This window comes from Pseudorca crassidens, chromosome 16 (genome assembly GCF_039906515.1).
Source record: "Pseudorca crassidens isolate mPseCra1 chromosome 16, mPseCra1.hap1, whole genome shotgun sequence".
NCBI classification, from domain to species: Eukaryota; Metazoa; Chordata; class Mammalia; order Artiodactyla; family Delphinidae; genus Pseudorca; species Pseudorca crassidens.
Window position 1 is genome coordinate 54,342,159 of NC_090311.1, and position 19,816 is coordinate 54,361,974.

The following is a 19,816-nucleotide window of genomic DNA, read 5'->3' on the forward strand; positions in this document are numbered from 1 at the left end:
GCTTGTCGTATGCTCATCTATGTCTCTCCATTTGCGTTGCAAGCACACTTCAGAGGGCAGAGAGCTCATCTTTATATCACCATTTCCCCAGAGCCTGGCATCGTCTGGTTGCCTGCATGGATAAAGGGCAAACATCTACTGAGTGCCAGTGGTACTCAGTACCAAATGCCAGGCTCTGGGGTGGGCACCCAGATGTGGCTCAGCCTCAGCCCCAGCCCCAGGGGTCAAAGACAGTCCAGATCAAGAGCCAGGCTAGAGGTGGGAGGGAGTCTACAGAAAGGCAAAGGAGGAATGAGAGATTTGACAACTTGGGGGAGAGGGTCAGGAAAGGCTTGGCTTGTCATGGGGTGATAGGAGTCAAGCATTGAAAGATAAGGAGAAGTTTCACAGTCAGGTGAAGAGGGAGAAGGACATTCATAAGCAGAAGAAACTGCACAGCTGAGACTTGGCATCTAAAGCCATTGGTTCCTGCTTCCTTGCCTGGGAGATGCCTCCACTGGAATCATTTCTTCACTTAAGGCCTTGGGTCCCCTTTTCGGGTACACCTTTGCATCCAGTGTGGACCTTTTGAAGCTTTATCTCATTTACCCATTCATCCCTTCATTCATTCAGTCCGCAAATATTTACTGAGCACCTACTATGTGCCAGGCTCTGTGCTCATGCTAGGACATACCAGGGAGCCAGAAGGATGTTTCTTGCCCTCAGTCTCATGGGGAATGAGAGAGATAACAGAGCAAACAGATAAGAAAAACGTCAGATGGTGAGCATTCTCCACAGAGTCCTTAAAGAATCTGATGGGCTTTTGAGTCCCGGATCAGGTCCTTACTGGGGTAGTGGGGACTCCTCTCAGAGGAGGGGACACTTTAACTTGAGATCTGAAAGATAAGACAGAGGCAGCCATGGGAAAACCAGGGGGAGAGCACACAGGAAGGAGAGAACTGGCTTGTTCAAGGCAGGGAGAATGGCCTGTGTGTCTGGGATGGGGCCAGAGAGAGAGAGTGATGGGACGGGAGGCAGTTGTCAGGTTGCCCGTGGGGCAGGTAAGGGGCTTGTGCTTTATTCCAACCAGATGAGGAGACTTAAGAGGGTTTTAAACAGAGAAGTGATGAGATCAGTTACTCTTAAAATGAATGAAAGTAGGGGCCTGAGCCCTGGAGTTGGAAAAGAATCCAGGAGGCTTTGTACAGTCCAGGTCGAGGTGACGGCTGCTTGCCGTGGTGGCCGGCAGCGGCGATGGAGACAGGTGGTTTTGGGGTGTGTTTTCAAGGCAGAGTTCATAGGTTTTGCTGAAAGGTGGATGTAGGAAGAGAGCGAAAGGGCAAGTTTGTGATCTTGAACCTCGGGTGGGTGGTGGGAGTCATTTTCACTGGGAGAGGAGCAGATCTGGGGGCTGGGGCAGGAATAAAGAGTTTTGCTTTGGCCTCTGATTTTGAAATGCCTCTGAGACAGCCAAGTGGAGCTGCCAATCAGGTGACATAGGTTGGGGTCCCGGGGAGAGGCCACAGCTGGAGATGCAGCTCTGGGCGTCTGTCCTTAGCGTGGGAATGGTATCTGCTAACCAGCAGGTGCCTTGTCCTGCCCACCTGCCAGGAGGTGCAGCTCACAGCCTCTCCTCCACATTCACTGTGTCCCTTCTGAGGGTTGGTCAGGGCAGGGATTAATGTGACCATTTTATCACCGGGGAAACAGAGGTCAAACAAGGTCATAGAGTGGTCTGAGCACTCAGGCAGAGGCAAGACCCCACTCCCTGCCCCAGGCCTGGATTCTCCCCACCCTGCTGTGCGGGCCTCCTCTGCATGCCTGGGTGAGTGAAGGCGGCTTCAGCCTTCCCTGGGTCTCTGGATCTTCCTCTGTAAACTCGCCTTTTTTTGGTTGTTTTCACGATGCATCCAAGGTCAAAGGTGGCAGAGCCAGGGCTCACATCCAGGCTTTCCCTGCATGTACCTGTGTATTCTGGCTGTTCTGGTGACCAGTGCCGGCCAGGGGCTGATGGTCCCCCAGTGGTGAGCGCCATGATGGGCTACAACCCTCCACGTTGAAGGGAAGGGCAACCAGATTTAAGCTCATGGCGGGCAGGGAAAGGACCTATACAGATCATAGCTTGCATCCCTAAATGCTCACAGTGCTGTAGGCATGGTTCTAAATATTGATACATGCAAGGTATTACACCCTTGGAAAATTAAGTACCAGGATCACAGCCATTTTACAGAGGGGAAGCAAGGCACGCCTCGGAGGAATCACCTGCTCAGGGTCCCACAGTGAGGACCAGAGCTGGCGCTCAGACCCAGGTGGTCAGATTGCGAAGCTCAACCCTCAGCCACTTCACCTGACATGGTGTTAAATCAGAAAGTGGTTGTGGTCAGTTATGTTAGAGGTGGGGAAACTGAGGCCCCGTGTGTAAGCCGTTTCCAGCTGGAACACACAGAAGACAAAGGTCCCCAGGGCCAAGGCCTTGTGTTGGTAGGAGGTTCTGGGGACAAGTTTCCCTAGGACACAGGTCTCTGCCTGCCTGTTTGCGATAAGCTCTTGACAACGTCAACAGCCGTGTCCTGGGGAAACAGGAAGGGCAGACAGAGGCCCTGGCACACAGGCCGTGGCCAGATTAGCTAATGGCTGGAAGGAGAGGCTCACGCATCTGGGCTGTGCTTCCCGCCCACGGGGAGCTGCTGACAGGGAAGGGGAAGGCCCAGGAGCTCTTCTAGGCACAGGGAGGCCTGGCCTTCACCTCCTCCACCGACTAAGCAACTGTGTGACCCCGGGGCAGGGCCTGGTCCTCTGCCGGGCTGTACCAGCTTTGTCTCTAAAACCAGGGCTGGGTTAGAGTCAGATCTTCCATTCAACAAGTAAGTATAGTTAGCCCTCCGTATCCACGGGTTCCACACCAACAGATTCTATACCCACCAATGGACGATATTTGGGGAAAAAAATTCCAGAAAGTTCCCAAAAGCTAAGCTTGATTTGCTATACTCCAGCAACAATTTATGAAGCATCTACATTTATTTATAATTATTTACATAGACTTACATTGTATTAGGTCTTATAAGTAATGTAGCGATGATCTACAGTGTATGAGAGGATGTGAACAGGTTATGTGCAAACACTACACCATTTTATTTAAGGGACTTGAGCGTCCATGGATTTTGGTATCTGCGGGGGATCACGGAACCCAACCCTTGTGGATACTGAGGGACGACTATACTGAGTGCCTAGTATGTGCCCGGTGAGGGGCAGCTGAGGCTGGGAACCACCCTCTGCCCCATCTTTTACTGAGGTACCAGCAGGTGGACACCAAACAGTCTTGACAGTGTCCCCTCCTGGGGGTGGGGGGAGGACATGGCATTAGGGGGCACCTCCTTGAGAGACCAGCAGAGGATCCCTGGAGGAAATGATTTCTAAGATGAACCCTGAAATGTGAGTAGGAGCTTACCAAGCAGAGGGAACCACCTGGGCAAAGGTTCAGAGGCTGGTAGGCATGTCACATTTAAGACGGAAAGGAGCTGGGTTTTCTCTTCTTTTTGTATTGAGGTAAAATTCACATAACATAAAAATCAGATAATTCATGGGTATTTCATATATCCAATCACCTCTGCCTAGTTCCATCGGCTGTCTTTCACCCTGACCTTGCTGGTTTCCTGCTCTAAACGCTACGATTCCATGATTCGAACGGCAGAGGCAGGCTTGGCAGCATCGTGATAAAACCCACTTTGGTCACACAGGATGATGTCATATTTACAAAAACCATTTGGTGACAGATATGACATCGCCATTTTACATGTGGGGACACTGAGGAAAACCGAAGAGCTCTGCCCAAGGTCACACAGTCTCGGGCAGAGCCAGGAATCGCGTGCAGGCATCTGAGCTCATGTCTCAGGCCTCGGTGGTTCCCAAGTGTTGGTCTTCAGACCAGCTGGGCACCTGGATAAGAATTCAGATTTGGGGCTGGGGCCCGGGCATCTGTGTTTCTCATTCCTCCGTCTCCCCCAGGATGGGGAAATACCTCATGCCAGCGCCTCAGGGAAGAGACAGCATTGCGGGGGGCGGGGGGGGGCGCTGCTCTGGCTCAGGCCCGGGGCACTGGGAGCTGCGGCCACGGAAGCCTCAAGGTGGGCCCTTTTCCGGGGTGGCAGCTGGTGGGCTGGCAGCTTAAGAGTGGTGGGCGTCTGGGGGCAGCAGGGAGGGCAGATGGTGTGGGGAATGGGGACCAGGCAGCTCCAGGACAAAGCCCTCTTTGCCAGCATCCCCGGGCGTTGGCCCTGCTGACAAATGGGCCACGGTTTCTCTCATTAATTTGCGGTGTGGCGTGTAATAATAAAACGCTCCTTAAAGCTGGAGTGGCGTGAGCGACAGCTTTCTCAGGTCCTAATGAGGATCATTAACTGCATGTGAAAAGGTTTTATAAACATTTGTTAAACTCCCCGAGCTTACCGTGCCCATGGCCCGGGGCTCCCTGCGGTGTCTCTGCCAGCCAGAGACAGCTGGAGAGGGAAAGACCCAGGGCCCAGGCTCCTGCTGGCACCTTCGGAGGCTCTGCCCCTCCCAGGCTTCTCCCGCTTGGCTGTGAAGTGACTTGGGGATGTGCGTCTGGGAGCCCTTGCTTCCGAGCAGGGCAATCAGTATCTGTTGAATGAATGGGCGGGTAAGTGGGTGAAAAGAGAGCCGGCTCCACCATTTCCTAAATATGGACCTTTGGAAGATTCCTCTTACCTCTCAGAGCCTCACGCTCTTCACCTGTAGAGACGCTATTTACTTCCCAGGTTTCTGGGAAAAGACTGGGTGAAGTGGAACGCACAGGTAATGGCTTCCTGATTACCCTCCTCCCCTCTCTCCCTCCCATCCTCCTACCTCTTTGCTTCTCTGTAGTAGGAACGCTCCCCCTGGAAGCTCAAGAGGAAGGAGAGATTGGGGCCGCAGGGATTCAGAGAAAAGGGAGGGTGGACAGACCCTCTTCTGGGTGGGGAAGAAGGGCCCAGGAGTCAGTCTCCTGCTACCTGTCAAATCATCCAGTTTGTTTCCCATTGCGCTCTGTGCTATACTCACGTCCCGTAACCTCCCAATATGCAGGAGAGTTCTGTCATGCATAATCATCTGCTGTTTATAGCCTTTTGGGGTCATGGAAGAGGGTGGGCCTAACCAGGCCGAGCAGGGCCGGGGGAGGGCAGGATTCGGCCAGCGTGGACTGGCCCTGGGCAGCTAGGCCTCCTCCCCGCAGTGGGGTGGGGGCCACGCCAGCAGGAGGGGCCTCGCAGGGCTTGCTGCTGGGCCTCCAGGGAAGGAGGGGGAGGGGAGGAGGCCAAGGGGCTGGCAGGGTCCCACCTCTCTCCTACCTGCACGATGGCCCGGCAGCCCTTGGAAGGACTCTTCCTTGGTTGAGGAATCCTGTACCTCTCCCTGTGTCCCACATATGGTTTTATGGCGGCCTAGGGCACACCCCCGAGCTGGCTGGTCCCCAAGATCCTTCTCCAGCCCAGTAGTCCCCTCCCCTCCCTTCCCTTTTGCATCCCTGTCTCGCCCCTCAGCTCCTACTTCTCTGTTCCCGAGGAAACTTGATTATAAAACCACAAACAACACTGGCCTGCTTATTTAATCCCATGTGCACGTGTGGCCCAGTCCCCCAAGCCGAGCAAGAATTTCCAACAGGACGGCCAGGGAGGAAGGGTGTGGTGTGCTCTGTGGTGGGGGAGCAGCGCAGAGACAGGTCCGTGAGCTGGGGATGTTGGCGGAGGAAAATCTTTAGCAAGAGTGACCCTGGTGAAGCTGGAGCTGGGGGTGATGGGGGGTGTGTGTGTACGTGTGTATGTGCGTGTACGCTGGGTGAATCGTGGAGACGGAAGTTGGGAGTTGGTGAACACATCTAGATTCACTGGCCGTATTCCCAGGATAATTGTATACCAGCATCTGTGCCAGGCTCGTTTATATCCATTTGACCACAGATTTTTAGCCCAATCACTCTAAGAGGGGCATGCTCTTTTCATTCCCATTTTGTGCACTAGGAGACCGAGGCTTTGGAGGTTGGTGTCTTGCTCAGCATCATACTGCTGGACACCTCAACTGGAAATCCTTCCTCTCTGCTCCCACCTTGACCTGCCTCCGTGCTGGTTCTCGTCTGCATTCGAGGCGCCCGGCTGTGTGCCCAGGACCGCCTCTTGTTTCTCACATTCGGAGGTGCATCTTCTTCATCCTCGTTGCACTAGTATGTGGCTCAGGTCCTGAAATGTGGGAAGGAGTCAGTACAATCCGATGGATGCATAAGTGGTGGTGCTCGGTCACCCCCAGAGCAGGGGAGGGTGCTCTGCGGGGAGAGGGCTTGGAGTGATGGTTCGGCTGTAGCACAGCCCGATCCCAGTACGCTTCATGGTTCCAAACTGGGCCTCGCATCAGAATCACCTGCACAGTCCCACTTGCTCAGTCTGCCCCGGGGTCCTGGAATGCATATGTCCATGAGCCCCCCAGGGGATTATGGCACCAGCCTGGCTTGGCGCCTTGCTCTGTTTTTCTCAAGAAGTGCTGAGTGTAGGGGTGAGAGAAGGTCCTATATGACTTGGCCTCGCAAGAGAGGGAGAAAAATCAATCAACATCACTATCTGCTGAGAACCTCACCGTCAGGACTTACGGACAGATGGGGGAACCCAGGCTCAGAGAAGGGACAAGCTCACACAGTGGGTGGGGGCAGAGCTGGGACGAAGCCTAAATCACCTGAACTCTCAGCCCAGTCTTGCAGCTAGAATCAAAGTCTGAAGAGTGAGTGTACGGATGGAGGGGAGGAAGGGAAGGGACCGGGCCAGGGTGGGGGTGAGACTACATAACGCGCTCAGCTTTTGCTATGAAACCCACTAGCTGCCTCACTTAGTTCAATTTGTTTCATGTTTTCCTCTTTCACTCAGCCAAGCACGTTCAACCTCAGGCATCTCTCCTGAAGCTAGAAAGAAGGGCAGGAAAGAGTTATAAGATTCCCTTTCAGAAGGAAAAGGAAAAAAAAAGAAATTCCTCCCATCTCTTCAGCTCCCTCTCCTTCCCTTAAGGCAGAAATATGGATCGGAGATGTTTTTAGTTGCAGCACTTCCTTGCAGCTCCTATGAATGTTTGTCTAGCTCTTCGTGGGCACTGTGAATTTACAGCTTGGCATCTCTGGAAGTAGCTTCAGGGAGAAAGATGGTAGAATTTTATTCCTGCTAATTTAAAACAATAATAATTGTTCACACGTTGGGAAGCATTCCTATTAAATCAATCCAGTCTTTTGGAACAACTCGAACAGAATGAAGCTAAATTTCCTGATCGGGCTTCCGTTGGCTTGGTGACATTCATTGATTCATCCTGCCTTTTGTTTCAACAAACAGTGGTTGAGAGCTGACCACGGGCCAGCCCTGGGCTAGGCACCGTGCATGGGGAAAGGGGAAGCAGCAAAGAATTAAGTGGTGATCCCAGACATGGGTGTGATTTTTCTCATGGGGAATAGGAGGACAGGGGTGTCAATCACCTTAACATGGCTATAGTTCTGGGGACCAACAGGGCTCCCCTTGGTGGCTGAACACCTGGTGGTGGATTTTACTAACATCGGGAATCCAGGAGGAGGATGAGTTCTGGGGAGAGGTTGTGGGTTCCCTTGGCCAGGTTTGTGTTCGGTGAGCAGTGAACATGGGGGTGAACATGATGGAAATGAGCCCAGGATGGATGTGGGCACTGACTCAAGGTGAACCAAGACCTGAGTCGGACAGGGGCTTGGCTTCTCAGAGAATTCAGGGCAGGGAAACTGAGACCTAAACTCAGAACCAGGCTGAAAGGGGAGAAGCAAGGGAGGAATGGGCATCCATTTCCAGCTGGAGAACGAACACCACAGGTCTGGCAGGAATGAGGAGAGCAGCCAGAATTGCTGGACTGTCTGTTTCAAGGGGTGAGGCTGAGCTCAAGGCTGTGTCTGTGCTGAGAATTAGTCTTTATTTTGATTCTTTTATATGCCGTGGGGTAGACCAGATCCCCACATGCAACCGGAACCTGCACAAGGCTGCGTTTTTGGGCTTTTGAGTCATCCAGGAGGAAGTGTTCGGGGTTGGGGGGGTGGTAATTGGGTGGAAAAATCTGCGTGCTAGAAAGAAGGTCTGAGCTAGCGCGGAGGACATCTGTGGTGTCCTCAGAGATGCCACTGTATGAGGGGTGCCGTGGGGCTCTCTGAGGTGGGCATGTTAGAGCAGAAGAGGCTGGTTGGGGGGACCTGGAACTGGACGCCTCCGTGGCAGGAGGACCGTATGCCCCGGTTTGCCGGGGGTGGACCTGATTTGTGCCTGTGTTTCTGTGTAGACGTGAGTAGTGCCTCTTCACAGCCCCGAAGACCCGGTTCGGATGATGACCGATAACTGTTTATGGTATCATGCCATCTAAAACAAACCCAGCACTTGGCGGGCCTGCCCATCGGACTGTCAACAAGCCTCTGCCTTGAAGAAGCTCTCTGCCTCTTGTCTCAGTGCCAACCTTTATTAGCTTGGTAACTCCTTGCTTTCCGATCTTCAGTTTTGTAAAATGATCATCACCTAAATAACACAAGTGTCCGTTTCCCAGAATTGTTGTGACACTGACATGGATGAGAAAGATCTTCGGAAGCTCTCAAGGGCTCTATAGGAGACTGTGCCATCTCTCTGTCTCTCTCCAGCTCTCTGTCTCTGTCTCTCTTCCCCTCCAGAAATCAGGCCACTCCATCTTTGAGGCGGGGGAATCGTGCTGACTACTCCGGGACCAAGAGGATAGTGACTTCCCTTTCTCTCTGTCGTCCCCTTTCTTCTTTGTCCTGAAGATTCCTGAGGCTCTGTAGAGCCAAAGAGTGAAGACCCCAGGGACTCAGCTTAAGGGGCCTGGGAGGGGAGGACAGGTGACTGGGCTTCAGGGGAGGGAACGGCAGTGATTACACGTGTGCCCTGTGAGAGCATTTCCCGCTTCAGGTCTAGAACTGTGTTCTGTCAAAAAGCTGCACGGGCTCCATGCACAGAGAGGGAGGCTGTTTGGAAGGAAGGAGGTGGGAGTTCTGCTTGCTCTGGGCGTTCAGGCCACAGGGAGATGTTGCATTTACTCGGATGATAGTGAGACTCAAATCCATGTCAAACTCAGTGTGTTGAAGAAACAGGGATATTTGGCCCAGAGAAGACTTACAGGCCAAGGATTTACTGATCTTCTAAGAGAGGAGGCATTCCCATTTCTAGAGTTGATGTTCAGTGAACCAGCTGCCCCCAAAAAGGTAGTGAGCTCCCCATCCCTGGAGGAATGGGAGCAGAAATTGCCTAACTACTTGGCAGTGTTGTGGAGAAGCAACAAAGCATGTGCTCAAGGTGGTTGGACAGTTGACTTTCAAAGTCCCTTCTAGGCCTGGGCTTCTGGGGCTCTCCTAACACCAGCCTCTGCTTTCGGCAGCCAGCTGCCTTCTGCATGAGCTGAAAGCCTGCCCAGCTCTGGCCTCCTTGCTGGGTGGGGCTCCAAGGGAGCTGCCCAGGCCTCCCACTCCTGCGACACAGGGCCACTGAGTTCACAGTCTCTGGGGTGCCTCTTGCAGCCACCAACCTCCTGGAGTCAAGAACTGAATGCATAGGTTAAACAAGGAAAAGGCAAAAACTACACACACACACACACACACACACACACACACACACACACACACACAGAGGGGGAGACTAGTCTGAAATGAGAAATACTGTCATGCTTTGGCCTTTTATCATAAGCCTATGGAGATGAATATTCTGACCTAATAATCAAAACAGGCTGTAATTGCAAACAGACTCTCAAGGCTGCACGGCCAAGGGGAGAGCAGATGAGATACCCGCTGAGCGTAGCAGGCCTGGCCCCGCCAGCCCTCCTCCCACCCTCGGTGATCGATGCGGCCAGCCAGACGTGCACCGTTCTGCTGGACTGGCTTGATGGAGCCCTGCTAACATTCTGCCTTCCTCCAGGGACCCAGGGCTCCCTGTGTGGGGGAACCTCCTCAGAGGAAGCCAGCTCCTGTTCCCATCCTGAGAAAAACATGATTAAGTACACTGCAGCATCCTGAAACACAGCAGGGAGGAGGGAGGGAGGTCTCACTCCCATCCCTCCCGACCTCCACCTCCTTTTGGCTCTGGAAGATGTTCTCCTGGGTGCGCCACCAAAGTTGGAAGGTCTTCGTGTCCCCTCCCTGCTCCCACCTCCTTTTTGTGTTTTGTTACAGACACACCCTCAGCTCAAATTTGCTTTGAAGGTCAGTAATTTCCACTCCTTTTCAAAACAACTGCCCAGTTCTTCTGGGACCCTAATGTTGATTCTCTGCACTGAGGAATGAGTCTCCATCAACAACAAGTACATTCCAGAAATATCCATCCAGCATCTTCAGTGGGCAAGGCATCCAGAGGGACCAAAGACAAACCAGGCCCGGGCCTTGTTCCCAGGACACTCCCTATGGCTCCCAAAGACTCAGCCCCCCATAGAGCACAAGGAGTGTGTCTGCAGCCCTCTTAGGAGCCGTGAGAACCCTGAGGAAGGTGTGCTTCCACTGGGTGGGTCAGGGTGGTAAAGGGTTTTGAGCTAAGTATTGAGGAAGAGGAGGGTTGATAGAATGGGTTGATTAGGGAGTGGTCTACCAGGTGGCTGGAACTGCCTGGGCTAAGAAAGTGCAGGACAAGTTGGTGGTGCATTTGAGGATGGTCTGGTGGGCTATTGTGACTGGTGTCTGGGGTCTGGGGTTTGGTGATGGTGGAGGCTGTGTGGGGAGATGAAGCTGGGAAGGTATGTGGATTGAGATGACATTGTGATGGGCTTTGAAGAGCTCGCTAAGAAGCTTAACTTCAGCCCCAAAGGATTAGGGGCCCCTGGAGGGTGAGAAGCAGGGCTGAGGTTTAGAGACGACATTCTGGTGGTGAGATAGGGGATGGAAAGTAGAGGGAGAGAGTGGAGACAGGGGGCTAGAGGAAGGGGTCAGGAGTCTAGGCGAAAGGAAACACAAGTCTGGCTCAGAGCAGTGGTGCTGGGAAGGAGGAGGAGAAGAGCCTGGGCACAGTTTCTTCTCGAAGAAGGTCCTGGCTGGGATGGGGTCTTTGCTTGTTTGCTGAGTGCCACTGTCAAAGGATCATCGGGTTGGTGGGATCAGGTGCTGAAGACCAGTGTCATGACTCCATGTTTTTGTATATTTTCATTTTGGAATCATTTTAGATTTACAGAAAATTGCAAAGATAGTACAGAGTGGTCCCTTCACCTGCCTTCCCCTGGTGGTTACATCTTGCAGAATTATAGTATGATATCAAAAGAGAACAGTGCTGTTTGACCTTCACACCCAACCAGCCCCTGCCTAGAGAGCTTGTGGGTATGAGCTGTGGCTTCTCTGAAGTGCTGACCTGCTCTAGAAGAGGGAGGGTCTAGACAAATTGGACAGGACTGGAGGCCTCAGGAGAGTCAGCCCCAGCAGCAGGCAGCCCTGAAACTAGTTGGGTAGTTTTGGCTCAGAATCTGCAGGGCTGGGGTGAGCTGTATTGACTCAAGCTTCACCATAGAAATCCTGCCTCAGTTTCCCTTCTTATTACTCTGGTCCTGGCTGAGCCTGGCACCTAGCTCTGAACCCCAACTTGTCTGGGTGAGCTGCACCGTCTCTCTCTAGCTTATACCCATCATAGCTTGGAGGGAGGTACTTGCTCCCTGCCCCTGCCCCAAATCCCAGACTAGCTCCAGAGACGACCCAGAGGGCAGCATCATTGCCCAGAGGGTCCTAGAGTCCCCAGGAGCCTCCTCACCATCTTAGAACCATGGTCGAGATGGATGCATCCTTCTGAGCCCTGCATGAAGTCCCCCAGCGTCCCGCCTGCTCATGGCTCTCCCAGCCTTGCCATCCTCCAGCTCCCTCGCCCCACAGAGGACCAGCCCACTGAGAAGACACCCCCCCAGCACCAGGTCACTCTGCTGTCTTTGAGCTCTTTACCAAGGCAGCTGTGGTAAGGGCTGGACGGGTCCTGCGCTCGGAGGCAGGGCAACTGGCCCCTGGTTTGGTCCATCATTGACTTTCCATGTGACCCCAGGCAAGCGACTAAACCCTCTCCTGGGGGCGATCTCAACACTAACCCCAGGTCATCAGGACCCACCAGAAGTTATCGACATGAACAAGTTTTGGAAAGTGAAGAGCTATAAAAATTATAGATGTTCAATCAGGGATTCATTCCCTTTCACAGTTTGAGTTCTACTGATCACTTTCTTTACCTATGAAGGATCATTAATAATGAAACCACTTAGGGAGCTTCTACCATGTTCAAAGTGCATTACGAATACCCCAGATGAGGGATCTTGCAGGAGGAGGGACCAAGGATCAGAGACAAAGAGCAGACTCTCCCTTCAACCAACACTGTAAATCCCCCACCCCAGGCAATGCGTTACACCTGACACCGGGGCTTCGGACCAACCCCACCCTACACAGAGTCACGACGAGGCTCCCGCGACGCTCCAACCCCACACTGTCCGCATCCAGAGCAAATGCCCGCTGCTACCGCCACCCCTGCGCTGCTCACTTGCTGCTCGTGGACGAGTTTTTCCTGAGACAAGGCAAGGGCCTAAAAGGACTGTCTCCGGATCCTTCTCCAAACACAGGATGGAGTCCCTGTCTGTGGACGGCCCTGCTGGAGTTCTAGACGTTCAGCTGGAGAGGGTCTGGCGCTCCCGCCTCAAGTGCACCTTCCACCCTGGATGGCCTCAGGGCCTCCAGCCGCTCTTCTGCTCCGGTCTTTCCCCTGCATTCTGGCTGACCTTGGGTTAGCTCTTGCTCTGTTCCAGAGGCTTCCATGGTTCCCTAGTGCCTGTTAACTTCAGTCAGACTCCTCAGCCAGTGTCTCAGCTCTTCTCAACTTACCTCCACCGCCTTTCCCACCCCCCATTCCTCCCTCCTTGTACCATGGACCCCCTGCAGATGATGTGGCCACCGTGGGTCTCTCTCCTCCGAGGGGCTGGGGGCTGGGCTGGGCTTGATTCCTCCCTCACCTCTGCCTGGGATCCATTCTTTCCTTGACAGCTGTGCACTCTGCCCGGTAGGACGTTTCCAAGCTACTTGGATGGGGAGGAAGAATGAGATTCCCCGGCACTAGAGTCCAACCAAGCAGGGCCTTAGGTCGTGGCTATATTTTACAGATTTCTATCTCTCTAAAAATAATATTTTCCTATTGGGAGAAGCATTTCATAACTAAGGCACCCACCACAGCCAGAAGCTTGCTAGTGGGGTCCCAGTAAGGCAGATGTAGTGTGACCTGGGGCTGGGGGTGGGGTGGGGGGAGAGGGCATGTTCTTCAAACGCCTGCAGAGCTGAAGGCCCCGCTGAGGGCATTCAACCCTCCTTCACCAAGTGCTCTCCCGGGGTGCCAGGCTGGGATGCCACTCCTGAGGGTCTGCGAAGCATCCTGAGAGGCCTGAGAAAAGAGAAAATGACTCCTGCTTTGTTTCTTCGGGGGGTTCCATTTCCGCTGTCTCACTACGTGCAGAAAGAAGCCCTGGGAGGCTTCTCTTTCAAAGGGAAACTGAGGGAGGCCCCCAAAGAAAAGGGCTGATATTTTCACGCGTGGGGAGGTCTTGCATGGCTGTCCCTGCTTCACGTGTTTATTTGCTCTTGGACTCACGAACTCACTCAGTGGTTAGGCAGGTCTGTACCAAGTGATCAGCGAACGCCAGGGGCGTCCGGAGCTGCGGGCAGGCAGCGTGTAGCAGGGCGGAGGCTCTGCTCTTGGGGAGCTCCAAGTCCCCCATCTACTGGCTGGTTCCTCAGGATCCTGTGGACTGGCCTCCCGGCTGCCCCACAGGCAACGCTGCCAGAGTCCCTCCTGTCTCCCCAGGGTGAGACCCAGCCCGCCTCCTTCAGATCCCCACGAGCCCTGGCTCTCTTTGCGTCCACATCCTTGGCCAGCCCCTGACCTGGCTCAGCTTCAGGGCAGGTCCCCATCCTCTACTAGGCCTTGGCAGTGCCAGCAGCCAGACCAGTTGCCCAGGATGGGGTGACATTCCTAGTGGTACCACATGGGATCAGCCTGCAGCTGCTTTTACTAGCTCCCGGGAGGGCCTCCCAGCTTCCCTGTGTCCCAGGTGAATTACTCATCCGTCCCTGGAGCCTCCCTTCCTTCCACCAACATTTAGGGACGCCTGCCACGTGCTGGGTGCTGCAGTCAGGGCCAGCTACTATGGGGACTTCTGCTTTGCTGCCTCGGTAACAGCTTCTGGTTTCCAAATGACCTCTTGGTGTGCCTCTGTGTGTCGCCCTCACTATTGATTTCTGTATCATTAACACCTGGGCCTGGGGACCCACAATAAATATTTGTTAACCAAGTGAATGAGGACATTTGGGAAAGGCTTCCTGAAGAATAAACATTTGAGCCGGGTCTTAAAGAGGAGTAGGAGTTTTCTAGGTGAATAAAGGGTCGGGAAAGGCCATGTTGGGGAAGAACACGGTATGCACAAAGGCTTGGGGGTGTCAGAGAAAGAGCTTGGGTCTCGGGGGTCTGGAGAGAGGATCCATGTGGTTACAGGTGAGAAGAGACCATCCTGGCAAGAAAGCTGCTGTTGAGACTGACGGTAGAGGGAGGGCGAGTTGGAGAGTTTGAGGAGCCTTGAGGGACACTGCGGGGTTTGGACTTCAACCTGACAGAGGTCAGCAGTGATTTTTTTTTTTTTGGGCTGCGCCACCACGCGGCATTTGGGATCTTAGTTCCCTGACCAGGGATTGAACCTGTGCACCCTTGGTGGAAGCTTGGAGTCTTAACCGCTGGACCGCCAGGGAAGTCCCCAGCGATAATTTTTGAGAAAGGGAATGACAGCATTTTATGTATTTATTCTTAGGTCACTTACTGTGGGTGTGGATAGAACGTGGACTCAAAGGGTGCATGATCGAGAAACAGAATATTTAGAATATTTGGAAGACTTTTATCATAGCCTCCTTAAAATATATGTATTTAATGAAGCTCCAAAGAGTGAAAAGGGACAAGTTAATCTAAAAATACCTAAAAATCCCATGACGGGGAGAACAATAAGTTTTCTAATTATTCTGTTATCTAACTAGAATCAAACAGGCCACATTCCTGGAAGGGCTCACCTGTAATTCTAGTGGTAATACTCGTGAGTCTTTAACTCGACTTTTCTTTTTACTGTATAAAAATAATCTGATTCTCTCATGGTCTGTCCATGCAGCCATCAGAATATAATTATTCGGAAAAACAGTTAGTCTCAGCCTTGTTCATCAGATAGCACATCAGCTTTCCTTTTTTAAAAAAATTTATTTATTTAATTTATTTATTTTTGGCTGTGTTGGGTCTTCATTGCTGTGTGTGGGGTTTCACTAGTTGCGGCGAGCAATGGCTACTCTTTGTTGCGGTGCATGGGCTTCTCATTGCGGCGCCTTCTTTTGTTGCGGAGCACGGGCTCCAGGTGCTCGGGCTTCAGTAGTTGTGGCTCACAGCCTCAGTAGTTGTGGCGCACGGGCTTAGTTGCTCCGCGGCATGTGGGATCTTCTCGGACCAGGGCTCGAACCCGTGTCCCCTGCATTGGCAGGCGGATTCATAACCACTGCGCCACCATGGAAGCCCGAGACACTAGATTTTTTGTTAAGCAGAGCTGGATATAGTTTTTATCACACTATTATATGGACACGTTTAGCATACCTGCCAGGGGAAAGAAACACCTTAGGGACTCAAAAGCTTGACAGGCGTATTTATGCATGTCAGAAGTGTCATGTTTTCCCAGAACCCTTATCTGTTTTCAAGACAGTGGCAGCTAGAAGTGAAGTCTCTATGGTCTGTGTTTATTGTTGGCATCTGATGTGAGGCATTAACAATCATGTTAAAGGACATTGGAAACATGCATACGTGTACCCTGAGCATGTGTGCACACACACACATGCACGCGTGCAAACACACCACACACATGCACATGCACACACCACAGTCTGGAACTAAACATCAGGCTGATGATTTGACCTCTAGGATATTATTGCTGGAAAGGATTTTGAAATCATCTAAGCCAGCCCCGCATGTTATATATAAGGTAACTCACTGCAGCCCAGAGAGGGGAACTCAGCAAAGGGAAGGCCACCAAGGGAATTGATGGCTAAATCCAATTCTAGCAGGCACACAACCAAGACAATTTCCTATAGCAAGAATTTCCTTCCAGGCTGTGTCCTCAAAAGGGCTGTGCTGTTTTCTGCAGGGTCACAATCTCACCTGAGGATACCCCCTTGAGACAATGATGGCTGTACCACAATCCTCATTTAATAAAAGGAGCTGGGCACATCCTCAGAACTGGTCTTTATATAGGCTGGATTCCATTCCATCCACCTAGCTCCTTGGGGTTGGAAAAACATGTGGATTAAAACCCAGAGAATGGTGTCCTTGTGCCCTGAGCCTCTTCTGGTTTAACACCCTTGCCAGGTGGGAGACTAGAATTTTGTCCTTGGGGGTCTGTTTCCATTTTACTCCTATAAACATCCATCCCTGCCTCTTTTTCCTTCTCCCTTCTCAGATAGATGTGGGGAGGAATTATCGTTCTCTGTGGTGTTTAACCAATAAGACTTCACCGAACACCTGCCATGCACAAGCTCACCTGGGTGGATGACGGCAGGGATGCCGAGGACAGTGTGGGCTCAGCACGTTGCAGGCACTCGCCGACAAATGTCCTAATTTCCTGGAAATCAGGACACGCCTCTTACCATTCATTCATCCACTTATTGATTATTTCATCAAAGGACGATCGTGTAGTACGTGATATTTCTTGCACTGAAATGCAGTGTTTCATTTGATTATGTGATAAGGTCATTCTCTCCTATCTTTCCTATTGCTTAATTATTTTAAGATTTTCATATAAACATCTATTGAACTCTTGCCATATGGGAGACAAATGATCCCATAGGTGCTTTTTCCTATTTAATATAATTTTGTTCCTACCACAGGTCTAGGAGATGGTTATTATTGTTACTGTCGTTTTTCAGATGTGATGCCTACATATATTTGCTTCAGGGGACGCAGGCAGGAAATGGCAGGGATGCAGCTCACTGCCAAAGACACTATGTCAGAGAAGGTATCCTGGAGGTGGGTGGCCTTTGAGTTGGACCTGGAAGGAATGGAAAAGTAGAGAAAAGAGGATGGAGCCTTCTAGAAGATAGAGAAGGGAGACTTGGAAAAATAGGCAAGGGGAAGAGGGTATCTGTCGTGACTCTTTGTTGTAAACAACGGGATGAGACTCTAGCTAATTCAAGTTACAAAAAGACCTGAGAACCAGGTGCAGAATCTGTGCTGACCCACACATGGAGAAGCCCATCCCGAACGTGCTACCTGTGATCTGCCACCTCATGGTCTACTGGGAGGCACCCTGGACCCAGAAAGGCTGGCTTCTGTGGAGCAGCGGCCGAGGGCCTAGGCTCTGCAAGAGTGGGGGGTGCCGTCCGTGGGCCCAGCTTGTGTGCTCGGCAGATCAGAGCCACTTTTGTCACCGGGGCCCAGGCCTTGGGCTCCATCAGTGGGAGACCTGGGCTTCTGGAGATGGGACCCTGGCCAGGCCTGAAGGCTTCTCTGATGGGGAAGCTTGAGCTAAGGTGAGTCTGAAAGGATGAAGAATATTCCAGGGAAAGGGCCTGGATGGGAAGGGCATTCAGGCAGACTGAGGTCCTTGCACGTGGAGGATGGAGAAACAGTGCTGCACAGTGGCTGAGCGAGCTAATTGTGCCCCTTGCTTCCTGTCACAGCCTCTCTGTGCCTCAGTTTCCTTATTGGTAAAGTGAGAATAGTAGGGGTATTTGCTGATGGGGTGGTTCTGAGGTGTAAATAAAAGATTACCTACAATGGTGAGAAGGTGCCCAGTGAGCCAAAAGTCTTAACAAATGTCAGCTGTTAAGAGTGTTATTATCACCGTCACGGCTGGAAGATAGGCTACATGACGTGTGTGTGCACGTGTGTGTGTGCATGTGCATGCATGTATGTGTGTGTGTCTGTGCACTCATGTGTGTATGTGTGTGTGCAAGTGGGTGTGTGCTCAGGGTGCAGGGCTGCCCCTGTGGACCCCCAGGGTTTGGATTTAACTCTGAGACATTGAGAAGCCATGGACCCTTCACCCAAAGGCACGGTTCTGTGGGTGGTTGGGGAGGTGGGGGTGGTGAGAGGGCTGGTGGGGTGTCCTGGTGGGGGAACTATGCCTCCTGTTATGGGACTTACTCGTTTGAGCGGCCATCCAGGGAGCAATGCCCAGAGGCAGATGGCCCCATGGCGTGAATAGGGAGCTTAGCAGACAGGCCCGGTGCCGGAGAGGGAGCTGGGCCATCGTCAGGTGTTTCAGACCCCAGAGAGCTTGTGTGCAGTGAGCCTCGACCAGGGGACACTTGGCAATGTCTAGAGACATTTTTGGTTGTCATGACTGGTGGGTGCTACCGGCATCTGGTGAGTAGGGGCCAGGGATGCTGGTAAACATCCTACCATACCCAGGACAGCCCCACAGCAAATAACCAGCCCAAATGTCAGCAGTGCTCAGGTGGAGAACCCTAATGCTGAGTGAAAAGAGAAGAGCCCCAAAGGTGGAGGTCAGAGAAACACCCACATTTTGGGGGTGCAGGGGTCTTGAATGTCTCCACATCTCAGGGAGCTTCTCTGACAGCCCAGAGGGGTTAATTGCCCCCCAGGCTGTGATAATTCCAATTCCACAGGCAGGTGTTACAGCCCTCATTGTTTGCCTCTAACAAGGCAGCCACAGACGCTTTCTCTTTAACCTGAGTGAAAGATTCTCCAAATCAGGAAGTATGTGTATATGTATGTATGTATGTATTATTCATTCATTCATTCATTCACTCACTCGGCACTGACTCAGCACCCAGACACCGGGCTGTCCATCTCCACCACCAGCCCCGTTTCAAGCCCAAGGCTCTCCTCTCTCCTCTCCTCACCTCTCTATCTCCTCCAGGCCGCATAGGCATGTCCCGATTCCCGCGACCTTTGGTGCCTTTTCTCCATCCATGCCCCAGTTTATTGCCAAACTCATAAAAAGCAAAACTTGGGAGAGAGCGATTGAGTTTGCTTCTTGCAGCAGAATTTGATTTAGAGCCAAGAAGGTGGCAATCGCTGCGAAGTGGAGATGGGCTATTTCGAGAGTGCAGTGAATGATTTTTTTCTATCTCCAAACGACCTTACATATATTCCGTCTCCCGCTCCCCACACTCCTGTGTAGGGATTGATAGGGGGTGTGTGACTGGGCTCCCCTGGGCCCTGATGCTGCTCCAGATAAATCTGTCTGACGGGCAGAAGGAGCGTCAGCACCCGGGGGGCTGGCTGGCTGGGCCGGCGGTTTAACACATGGAGTTTGGGGGAACACAGCAGCCTCTGTGGTCGCCAGTGCATTCTGGCTTGATCGCATGGGGACTGTCCACTGGCACGAAAGGCTCTGTCTGCTGGGGTATGTGATTGGCACATTTGTCAGTGGTCCCTGCGTCCATTTGGGGTCTTCCTCCTCATGATCCCTGGCTCTCTGCATTCCTCGTCCCCACCGATGTCAACTCCTCAACTCTTCCCATGGGTCATGGTTATCTCTGCCCCAGGACACCAGAAGGTGCTCCTGTCCTGGGTCAGGAGTCCAAAGACTTGCGTTTGGAGCTCCTCCACTGCTGGCAAAGAGGGCCCCCTTCAGCAGATTTCTTTTACTCTCTGTGCCTCAACTTTATAATCTGTAAAATGGGGTTAACACTAGTATAACAGTATAACCCACCTTCTGGGAGTATCAGGAGGATCAGAAGAATTTGGGATGTGGAATCAGGGGACTCAGCTTTTGTTCCCAGCTCCCCTCTGGTTAGTTCATGGAGATTGGGGATGTTTTCTAGTCTCAG

At 52.4% G+C, this 19,816-nt stretch overlaps 2 long non-coding RNA genes across 3 annotated transcripts in view; one reads left to right on the top strand and one right to left on the bottom strand.

The window, feature by feature from the left end:
- Positions 1 to 19,816, top strand: part of LOC137209150 (uncharacterized) — a 207,921-nt gene that overhangs the window by 97,706 nt on the left and 90,399 nt on the right. The gene's annotated exons all lie outside the window — the stretch shown is intronic.
- On the bottom strand, positions 3,088 to 5,451 carry LOC137208525 (uncharacterized). The gene is made up of 4 exons (XR_010935652.1): positions 5,325 to 5,451; positions 4,705 to 4,758; positions 4,426 to 4,617; positions 3,088 to 3,915 (listed from the first exon to the last, which is right to left on the bottom strand). It is a non-coding gene; the product is annotated as an uncharacterized lncRNA (long non-coding RNA).